Here is an 11,113-nt window from a genome sequence, read left to right on the forward strand (position 1 = left end):
AATGTTTTGACATATCATATCGACCCATGTATATATATTATTTGAAACAACCATAGACACTCTATATGCAGTAATGTTGGAGTTAGCTATACAGGGTTGAGGTTGATTCCAAAAATATATATACTTTGAGTTGTGATCTAGCCTGAGACATGTATACACTGGGTCATGGACTGATCCAAGATAATATATATTGATTTATTTCTGTACATCTAACTATGGACAACTAGTTGTAGGTTACTAACGAGTACAGCTGACTTAATAAACTTAAAACATTAAAACGTATTAAAAATGTTGTAAATATATTTTGAACATACTTTGATATATATGTACATATTTGTTATAGGTTCGTGAATCGACCAGTGGCCAAGTCTTACTTCCCGACGAAGTAAAAATCTGTGAAAATGAGTTATAGTCCCACTTTTAAAAATCTAATATTTTGGGATGAGAATACATGCAATTTTATAAATGATTTATGAAATAGACACAAGTAAATGAAACTACTTTATATGGGTGAATGATCGAAGCCGAATATGCCCCTTTTTAGCTTGGTAGCCTAAGAATTTGGGAACAGACCCCCAAATTGATGTGAATCCTAAAGATAGATCTATCGGGCCCAACAAGCCCCATTCTGGAATTTAGAATGCTTTAGTACTTCGAAATTATCATGTTCGATGGGTGTCTCAGAATGATGGGGATATTCTATATACATCTTGTTAATGTCGGTTACCAGGTGTTCACCGTATGAATGATTTTTATCTCTATGTATGGGATGTATTGAAATATGAAATCTTGTGGTCTATTATTATGTTTTAATAATATATAGGTTAAACCTATAACTCACCAACATTTTTGTTGACGTTTTAAGCATGTTTATTCTCAGGTGATTATTAAGAGCTTCCGCTGTTGCATACTAAAATAAGGACAAGATTTGGATTCCATGCTTGTATGATATTGTGTAAAAACTGCATTCAAGAAACTTATTTTTGATGTAATATATTCTTAATGTAAACCATTATGTAATGGTCGTGTGTAAACAGTATATTTTAGATTATCATTATTTGTTAATCTATGAAATGCTTTTTAAACCTTTATCGATAAAATAAAGGTTATGGTTGTTTTAAAAAATGAATGCAGTCTTTGAAAAACGTCTCATATAGAGGTCAAAACCTCGCGACGAAATCAATTAATATGGAACGTTTATACTCAATATGAACGGGACATTTCAAAATCCTAATCGAAAATTGCAAAGAAAATGACAAGTGCAGAAAACAGCTCCAAAAGCGCCGCTCCTTGACAAAGAGCGCCGCTCCTGATGATCCAAAACGCTGCCCCTAAAGGGAAAGCAACGTTCTCATGCACGTTTTCATTAGTGACCAGAAGCGTCGTTCTTAATTGCCAAAAGCGCTGCTCCTGCCAAGCCAAAAGCGCCGCACCAGATATAAAAGTGTCGTTCCTAATTTAAGCCAAAAGCGCCGCTCCTGAAGGAAAAGTGGCACTCATGTCGCTGATTCAGCCCGAATTTTCTGCAATATAAAAGGAAAGAGATAGGTCATTTTGTAAGAGAGCTGCAGTTTTTACTCCGAATTTCACACACAAAACCCTAATTTTATCATCCATTAGAGTTTTAAGGTGATTTGAAGGAAGCAAGCTTGAGTTTCAATATCATTAGCCCTAGATCTTTCTCTCTTTATCATTTTGGGTTGCAATCTCCACTTTACTTTACTCATTTTGCATTAATTAGTTGTAATCTTTGTTTTTCTTCATCTAGCTTTGAACTAATTACTTGTAATCACTCAAGATGATGTTTATTGATGTTTTTATGCTTATTGTTAGTGTAATCTTTGCCATGCTTGGCTAAATCATTTGTGTTTGCTTATCAATGAATCTCTAATGCGTAGGATTAGCCCTTTATCTATTGAATGAAGTTGTTTTGAATGAAAATACATGAGATAGTATTATTGTGTTAGCTATGAGGTCAATTTCTATGATTTGATATTGGTTTTACTTTGATTACATAGGTTGAGTAGCTCTCTTAGCGATTTGAGAAGTGAATCAATTTATGCTTCAACACCTTAGGTGATCTAGACAACTAGAATAAGGATTTCAAGTGATTGTGTTTCTAGTCTAATTTGGTTTTCAATTGACCATTGTTCAACATAGTTGTGTTTGATTATCTTAAGTGATTTTATTGGTTAAAGGGTTTTAAGTGATTTCAACCCGAGCATAATCTCAATAATCAACTCATACTTAACTTGATCTTAGGATACCATGCTTATGTGAATTTGCAAAAGTATAATTTATTAAGGTTTGGTAGTATTACTAAACATTCACTAGTTCAAACAACTAACGCGATATCAACTTGGTAAAACAGGGGCAATCCAAGCATAAGGAGGATTAGATAAGTGAACACTCTTTGTCTTATAAATTAAATCTCATTTCTTAGTTACTTGTTACTTGTTGCTAATTAAGTTTAAGTTTGTTTATTTGAAATTTTTTAGTTGTTAGTTAAAAGCTATCACAAAACCCCCAATCAAACAAACCCCTAGAATAACTATTAGTTTCAAGTATTTAACTTACACCGCTCTCTTGGGACGAACTTGATAAGAATACTTACATTAAGTGCTATAATAACCGGTAACTAAGTGCTCGATAGTTTTGCGTGCTTATTTGTAATATTTGAATCATGTATAAATGTTGAGGGTTAAAGATGTATTGTTCCCCACGCATCACACTTTCTTGGCGCCGCTGCCGGGGAGCGGTTAGCTAAGTTAAGTTGGGTATTTGGTTTAAGTTTTTAGTTATTCAATCCTTTTGTAAGGATTCGTCCTTACAAAAGTTACTTTTATTGTTTTTATATATTATTTGTATTAGAAAACCGTTTGTGTTTGTGTATGAGAAGGTTAGGTCTTTTGGTGTATGAGAAGGAGGTCCCAAAAGGATCAAGAATTCACACATCCATTTCCCGACCGGGAAAAATACGTGCACGGGGTTTATAAGCGTAGAGAAGAACGGGATTTAAGAAAGCATTTTGAGGTTTTGCCATTTTGCTTGATAGAAATGGACAAAGAAGAAGAGGGAAATTTACTTGTTAATGGTATTCCGGTGAATGATGAAATAGCAAACGATCCAAACGACACTCCAATGTGGAATGTTAGGTTGGTGGCACAAACGGTTGTGCCTCCGGCTATTACAAAGCCACCAATTGAATCAGATAATTGGAAGATCGAGGGTAACTTTTTCACAATGATCAAGGATATGTTCTTTCATGGGTTAATAGATGAGAATCCTTTCGAACACATTCAACACTTTAATGATATTTGTGACATTTACAAAACTAAAACGTCTCCGATGACGCTTTTAAACTAAGGGCATTCCCCTTTACACTTCAAGGAGAAGCAAAAGCTTGGTTAAGGAATTTGTCATCCGATTCTATTAGGTCTTTTCAAGATTTAACCGATGCGTTTATCAATCATTTTTTTCCCACCTTCAAAGGTGGAATGTTTAAGAATGGAAATCAATGGTTTCACCCAACGAGGAGATGAGTCTTTGTATGATGTGTGGGTGCGCTTCAAGAAGTTATTAAGAGTTTGCCCACCGCATGGTTTGACTAAGAAAGAGTACATCAACACGTTCTACCGGGGTACTAATCCTTTGACTAAGCAATATCTTGATTCTTCTTCGGGTGGAGTGTTTATGTACAAATCACCTAATGCGGCCGAAATTTTACTAGAAGACATCTCGGTTAATACATATGAATGGGAACCTTCACCAAGAGATTTGACAAAGAAGAGTATAGCTCAAGTGGAGAGTGACGATGTGCAAATTACCTTAGCAAGCTTAAATAATCGATTGTTTGGGAAGGAGTTGAAAAAGCTGCAACAATTGATAGTCGCGATGCAAGTCGGTTGTCAAAGGTGTGAAGGACCACACCTCACCAAGAATTGTCCTCAAATCAATCAATGCAACTACATTGACTTGGACGACATTCCTATGAATTCGGATGCTCACGTGAATTATGCGAGTAATCAAAACTTTCAAAGGGGAGGAACTTCAAACCATGACAACAATTCTTATCAATCGAACCAAAGCTATTACAACCCTAACCAAAAGCAAGTGTCATTCAACACTCTAACCAATGCACCACCCGGATTCACCAACCAAAATCGCAACCAAAGATACAACTCAAATTACAACCAAAACTGAGGAAACATCTTTCAATCCAAAACCAACAAACTTTCAACAATCAATCCTATAATAACAAATCCAGCCCAAATTATCAAGGAAATAAAAGTTATCAAAACCAAGGTTATTGTCAACTACAAAATAACCAAAGTTACATTCAACAAAACCAACAAAAATAACCAAACAACCAATCTTCCCAACCTTCTAAAAGCCTAGAGGAGATGATGCAAACTTATATCAAGAAGGTGGAATCAACTAAAGCGTTATTGACAAATGAAAACGAGTTCTTAAAGCAACAAATACGACACCAACAAGCCTCATTCCAAAACCTTGAGAGCATCGTTGGGAGACTTTCAAGCTAAGTTGCCGAAAGACCTCAAGGCACCTTGCCATCCAACACTCAAGTTAACCCAAACAACAACTACAACAACAACAACAACCGGAGCAACCAACAAAATCAAAATCACAACAACACAAGAATTATTCCAATCAAGAGCAACACTACCAATCAAAATACTAACCAAGCAAATTCATCAAATCCTAATAATAACTATGCTCAAGTGAATTCGATTGCTTCAATGGAAGAGGAGGATCAAATGAATCTCCTCAAGTTTTAGCGTTCGATGTTGACGAAGGAGAGCTTATTTGGATGAAGCTTTAGGGATGAATACAATGGATCTTGGGTGTTCAAGTTCTCGGATGATTCAAAAGTGGCGGGATTTATTCCATGTCAAGTGAAAAGTGTTATGATAATGGAAGCTACCGAGTTGACATGCAAGAATTTGGAGGTTGACTTGAAGAAAATCGAATTGGGTGACTTGGAAAAAGAACCAAGGGTAGAAAACATCTTGAATACAAAGGAACAAAGCGACGGGGTTGAGGTATTTACTACATCAATCAAGGAAAACAATGAGACAACGGTCTCACAACCTCAACCATTGCCTCCTACGCATCCAAAGGATGTGGATTGTAAGTTGACCCAAATCGAAAACAACAATGTTTCTGTTAAACTCCCCTTGGCGGAGGTGCTCGAAAACATGCCCAATTATGGGGAATTCTTGAAAGCACTTATGGCCAAGAAGGGAGAGGTTGAACAAGAATCCACCGCTTTCTTACTTAAGGAGTGTGATGGAATTTTGAGAAAATGTAACTTACCAACTAAAATGGGTGATCCCGGACCTTTCCTCATTCCATGCAATGTGAATGGATCGGAAATGTTCACATCATTAGCCGACTCGGAAGCCAGCATAAACTTCGTGCCCTTATCCATTTATAAAAGGCTCGGCCTAGGTGACCTTTTACCTACTAAAATGGGGGTGAAATTAATTGACCAATACATTAATCCTAGTGTGGGGATTGCCAGAGACCTAATTGTTAAAGTAGGGGACATGGAATTCTTACCCGATTTTGTGATTGTTGATATAAAGGAAGACATGGTTGTACCCCTTATGTTGGGAAGGCCATTCTTGGCAATCGCGGGTTCTTTCTTTGAGTTTAGAACCGAGAAGTTGACCCTTAGAGACAAAGGAAAATGCTTTAGCATTAGAAGCAAAAGTGTTAAATTACCACCAACACCTTTAACCACACCACCAATTGTTGCTAGTGTGCAATGCTCCACAAGTTCAAAACAAGTTGGTTCACCAACTAGAGGTGGTGGTGGTTTGACCCAAAGAGCCTTAAGTAAGCTTAACCATAAAAATGATGTTATTAACAAGTCAATGAGAAAGTTATATGATCGAATTCATCATGCTTCATCCCAAAAGGATGAGCATTTGAGAAAACAGTTAGTGTCAAACTTGTCAAAACATGAAAAATGCAAGATTGAGGAGTTAGTCAAGGAGACCAAAGCCACGAATGATTGGTTAATGTTGATAATGAATGAAGATGGTCAAGGTAATGGATCCATTAGTTCAAAGGGATGGGAGGTTTACCACCCCGGTGTTAGTTAAAACCTAAGTGGAAGTTGAGTCGGGTGATATACCCGTTAAACACTTTCCACAATCTTGTAAATACGTTCTTTTAATTGCATTACATGTAGAATTATATGATATTCTCTTTGTTAGTTACATTTGCATGTAGTTAACTTTTCTGCACTTTGATAAACTAAAAAATCCCAAAAATAGTTTGTGAATTGGTCAAAATGGACTTAAAATTGGAAAAACTGCATTCAAGTACAAAAGCGACGCTTTTGTTACAGAAGCGGCGCCTTTGCTCATGAAGAGCGGCGCTCATATTCTAAAAGCGACGCTTTAACTTGTGATTTTTACTATTTTTCTCTTTATGCTTAGTTTGTTGATTGTGCTTGATTAATGATGTTAATGGTCAAATTGTTGATGAATCTAGACTACATTGATGTTTATTAACATGATTTGCATGATTAGTTACATCGATTTTAACTTTAAAATTCTAGGGTTCATCCAATTTGAGGGTTTTTAATTCTGAGCCAAATTAGAGTTGTAATTGATGTTGTTGTTGCTTAATTGTTAGTCTACCATGATTATCTTGCTTTGAATCCATCTTTCATGCTTGTATGAATTAAAATTGAAAATTAGGGTTCATAAGTTAGCGTTTGACTAGGTTTGACCAATTTGAGCATGTGATTAGTGATAATTATACTTGTTTGCAACATATAAATGTTATAACATGAAGAATTGAGATAATTTGATGAATACTCTTGTCTTAGTCAAATTTTGAACAAATTAGGCTTTGACTAGGGATGACTTTTTGTAATTGGTTCATGTTGACCATGTTTGACCAAGAGAAGCTTAATGCTTTATTATAATACATGTTTAGTAAATGATACCACGTATGAGTAACAATTGATTGCATGAGCTAAATGTTGCAACTTTTTGAAAAGTTTGAGATTGTACCAAGTAGTTTACCTTTCCTTGATTTCATGTTTGACCATGTCCAAGTACAATTGTTTTATTCATGTATGATATAAACGCACATATTTTGCATGATGAAACTAATTGTGAACTATTGAAATCAACTTGGTAATGATGATTGGGATGTAGAGACCCGTCCTAATCCATCTGGACGAATACATTACATTTGGTTACATCGCGAGGTACTTGACCTCTATATGATACATTTTACAAACATTGCATTCATTTTTAAAAGACAAACTTTCATTTCATCGAAAGTTGATGGCATGCATACCATTTCATAATATATCCAACTATAATTGACCTAATAATAATCTTGATGAACTCAACGACTCGATTGTAACGTCTTTCAAAATATGCCAGGAATGACTCCAAGTAATATCTCTAAAATGAGCAAATGTACAGTGGAAGATTTCTTTCATACCTGAGAATAAACATGCTTTAAAGTGTCAACCAAAAGGTTGGTGAGTTCATTAGTTTAACATAAATAATCATTTCCATCATTTTAAAAGACCACAAGATTTTCATTTTCATTTCTCATAAATATACGTCCCATGCATAGAGACAAAAATCATTCATATGGATTGAACACCTGGTAACCGACATTAACAAGATGCATATAAGAATATCCCCTATCATTCCGGGACATCCATCGGATATGATAAAACAACATCGAAGTACTAAAGCATCCGCTACAACGGATGGGGTTTGTTGGGCCCAATATATCTATCTTTAGGATTCGCGTCAATTAGTAGACTGGTTTACTAATTCTTAGGTTACCAAGCAAAAGGGGTATATTCGGCTTAGATCATTCACCCATATAATGTAGTTTCAATTACTTGTGTCTATTTCGTAAAACATTTATAAAAATTGCGCATGTATTCTCAGTCCAAAAATATAAAGGGTAAAAAGGCAAATGAAACTCACTCTACAATATTTTGTAGTAAAAATATTCATACGACAAAACTGAACAATGCAGGGTTGACCTCGGATTCACGAACCTATAACATTTATATATATTAACACACACAAATTTGTAATCGAATAAATTTATATATATAACTTTAGTAGTTATATCATTTTTATATTATTAACCTATATGTTTCATACATTCATTTTATATATTGTAAGTAATTAAAAATATTAATTTTGTTATGTTATATGTATTAAATATATATATATGTATATATCATTTGTTTGTTAAAATTATTAATTATAATAATACTAAAATAATATTAGTAATGATAAAAATAATCATATTAATAAAAATAATAATAAAAATAATAATGATAAAAATAATGATAATTCTAATAATAATACTAATGATAGTTTTAAAAATGATAATTTTAATAGTCATGATAATAATAATGTTTATACTCATAATGATAATAATGTTAATGGTGATAATAATACTTATCTTTAATACTAATAAAATGATGTCAATAATAAGAATAATAATAATATTAATAGAAGTAGTAGTAATAATAATAATAATAATAATAATAATAATAATAATAATAATAATAATAATAATAATAATAATAATAATAATAATAATAATAAATAGGAATTCTACCTCAAAAAGAAAATGGCTTAAAATAATGCCCCAACTCGGGCTTGAACACGCGACCTCCCGCTAACCCGATAACACCACAAACTGAAATGTCCCATTCTTATTGATTAAAAAAGTTCCATATTTATTGATTTCGTTGCGAGATTTTGACCTCTATATGAGACGTTTTTCAAAGACTGCATTCATTTTAAAACAAACCATAACCTTTATTTCATCAATAAAGGTTTAAAAAGCTTTACATAGATTATCAAATAATGATAATCTAAAATATCCTGTTTACACACGACTATTACATAATGGTTTACAATACAAATATGTTACAACGAAATAAGTTTCTTGAATGCAGTTTTTACACAATATCATACAAGCATGGACTCCAAATCTTATCCTTATTTAAGTATGCGATAGAGGAAGCTCTTAATAATCACCTGAGAATAAACATGCTTAAAACGTCAACAAAAAAATGTTGGTGAGTTATAGGTTTAACCTATATATATCAAATCGTAACAATAGACCACAAGATTTCATATTTCAATATACATCCCATACATAGAGATAAAAAACATTCATATGGTGAACACCTGGTAACCGACATTAACAAGATGCATATATAAGAATATCCCCATCATTCCGGGATCCTCCATCGGACATGATATAAATTTCGAAGTACTAAAGCATCCGGTACTTTGGATGGGGTTTGTTAGGTCCAATAGATCTATCTTTAGGATTCGCATCAATTAGGGTGTCTGTTCCCTAATTCTTAGATTACCAGACTTAATAAAAAGGGGCATATTCGATTTCGATAATTCAACCATAGAATGTAGTTTCACGTACTTGTGTCTATTTTGTAAATCATTTATAAAACCTGCATGTATTCTCATCCCAAAAATATTAGATTTTAAAAGTGGGACTATAACTCACTTTCACCAAATATCACTTCGTCGAGAATTTGACTTGGCCACGGGTTGATTCACGAACCTATAATAATATATACATATATCAAAATATGATTGAAATATATTCACAATATTTTCTTTATTACGTGTTGATGATTTTTAGTTGTCCAGTTAGCGGTCCGATGTTAGAAGTCCACAATTGATCGTACATGAATAATTTAATATATATATCTTGAATCAATCCACGACCCAGTGTATACATATCTCAGTATTGATCACAACTCAAACTATATATATTTTGGAATCAACCTCAACCCTGTATAGCTAACTCCAACATTCACATATAGAGTGTCTACGGTTGTTCCGAAATATATATAGATGTGTCAACATGATAGGTCAAAACATTGTATATGTGTCTATGGTATCTTAAGATTACATAATATACAATACAAGTTGATTAAGTTATGGTTGGAATAGATTTTTTTACCAATTTTTACGTAGCCAAAATGAGTAGTTTTTACCAATTTTGTTTTGCTCGCCATTTCTTCGTTTCTAATCCGTTTTGAGTGATTTAAGCGGCCACGGTTTCGTATTGAACTTGAATTTATGAAACTAAACAGAAAAGGTATAGGTTTATAGTCAGAAATACAAGTTACAAGTCGTTTTTGAAAGAGGTAGTCATTTCTGTCGAAAGAACGACATCTTGATGACTGTTTTGAAAAACATACTTTCACTTTGAGTTTAACCATGATTTTTGGATATGGTTTCATGTTCATAAAAAAAATCATTTTCCCATAAGTATAGCTTTTAAATCAAAGTTTTTCATAGTTTTTAATTATCCAAACCAAAACAGCCCCCAGTTGTAACTACGACGGCGTAAATCCGGTTTTATGGTGTTTATCGTGTTTTCGGGTTTTAAATCATTAAGTTAGCATATCATATAGATATAGAACATGTGTTTAGTTGATTTTAAAAATGTAGTTAGAAGGATTAACTTTATTTGCGAACAAGTTTAGAATTAACTAAACTATGTTCTAGTGATTACAAGTTTACCACTTCGAATATGATAGCTTTTCATGTATGAATCGAATGATGTTATGAACATCATTACTACCTTAAGTTCCTTGGATAAACCTACTGGAAAATTGAAAAATGGATCTAGCTTCAATGGATCATTGGATGGCTCGAAGTTCTTGAAGCAGAATCATGACACGAAAACAAGTTCAAGTAAGATCATCACTCGAAATAAGATTGTTATAGTTATAGAAATTGAACCAAAGTTTGAATATGAGTATTACCTTATATTAGAAAGATATCTTACTGTAAATAAGAAAGATTTCTTGAGGTTGGATGATCACTCTACAAGATTGGAAGTAAGCTAGCAAACTTGGAAGTATTCTTGATTTTATGAAACTAGAACTTGTAGAATTTATGAAGAACACTTAGAACTTGAAGATAGAACTTGAGAGAGATCAATTAGATGAAGAAAATTGAAGAATGAAAGTGTTTGTAGGTGTTTTTGGTCGTTGGTGTATGGATTAGATATAAAGGATATGTAATTTTGTTTTCATGTA

The 11,113-nt window shown here is 33.3% G+C and overlaps 1 non-coding gene across 1 annotated transcript; it reads right to left on the bottom strand.

The window, feature by feature from the left end:
* Positions 1 to 3,497: 3,497 nt before the first annotated feature.
* LOC139846019 (small nucleolar RNA R71) lies at positions 3,498 to 3,605 on the bottom strand. Its single transcript, XR_011758766.1, has one exon. It is a non-coding gene; the product is annotated as a small nucleolar RNA R71 (small nucleolar RNA).
* Positions 3,606 to 11,113: the final 7,508 nt, after the last annotated feature.

This window comes from Rutidosis leptorrhynchoides, chromosome 4 (genome assembly GCF_046630445.1).
Source record: "Rutidosis leptorrhynchoides isolate AG116_Rl617_1_P2 chromosome 4, CSIRO_AGI_Rlap_v1, whole genome shotgun sequence".
Classification (NCBI taxonomy): Eukaryota; Viridiplantae; Streptophyta; class Magnoliopsida; order Asterales; family Asteraceae; genus Rutidosis; species Rutidosis leptorrhynchoides.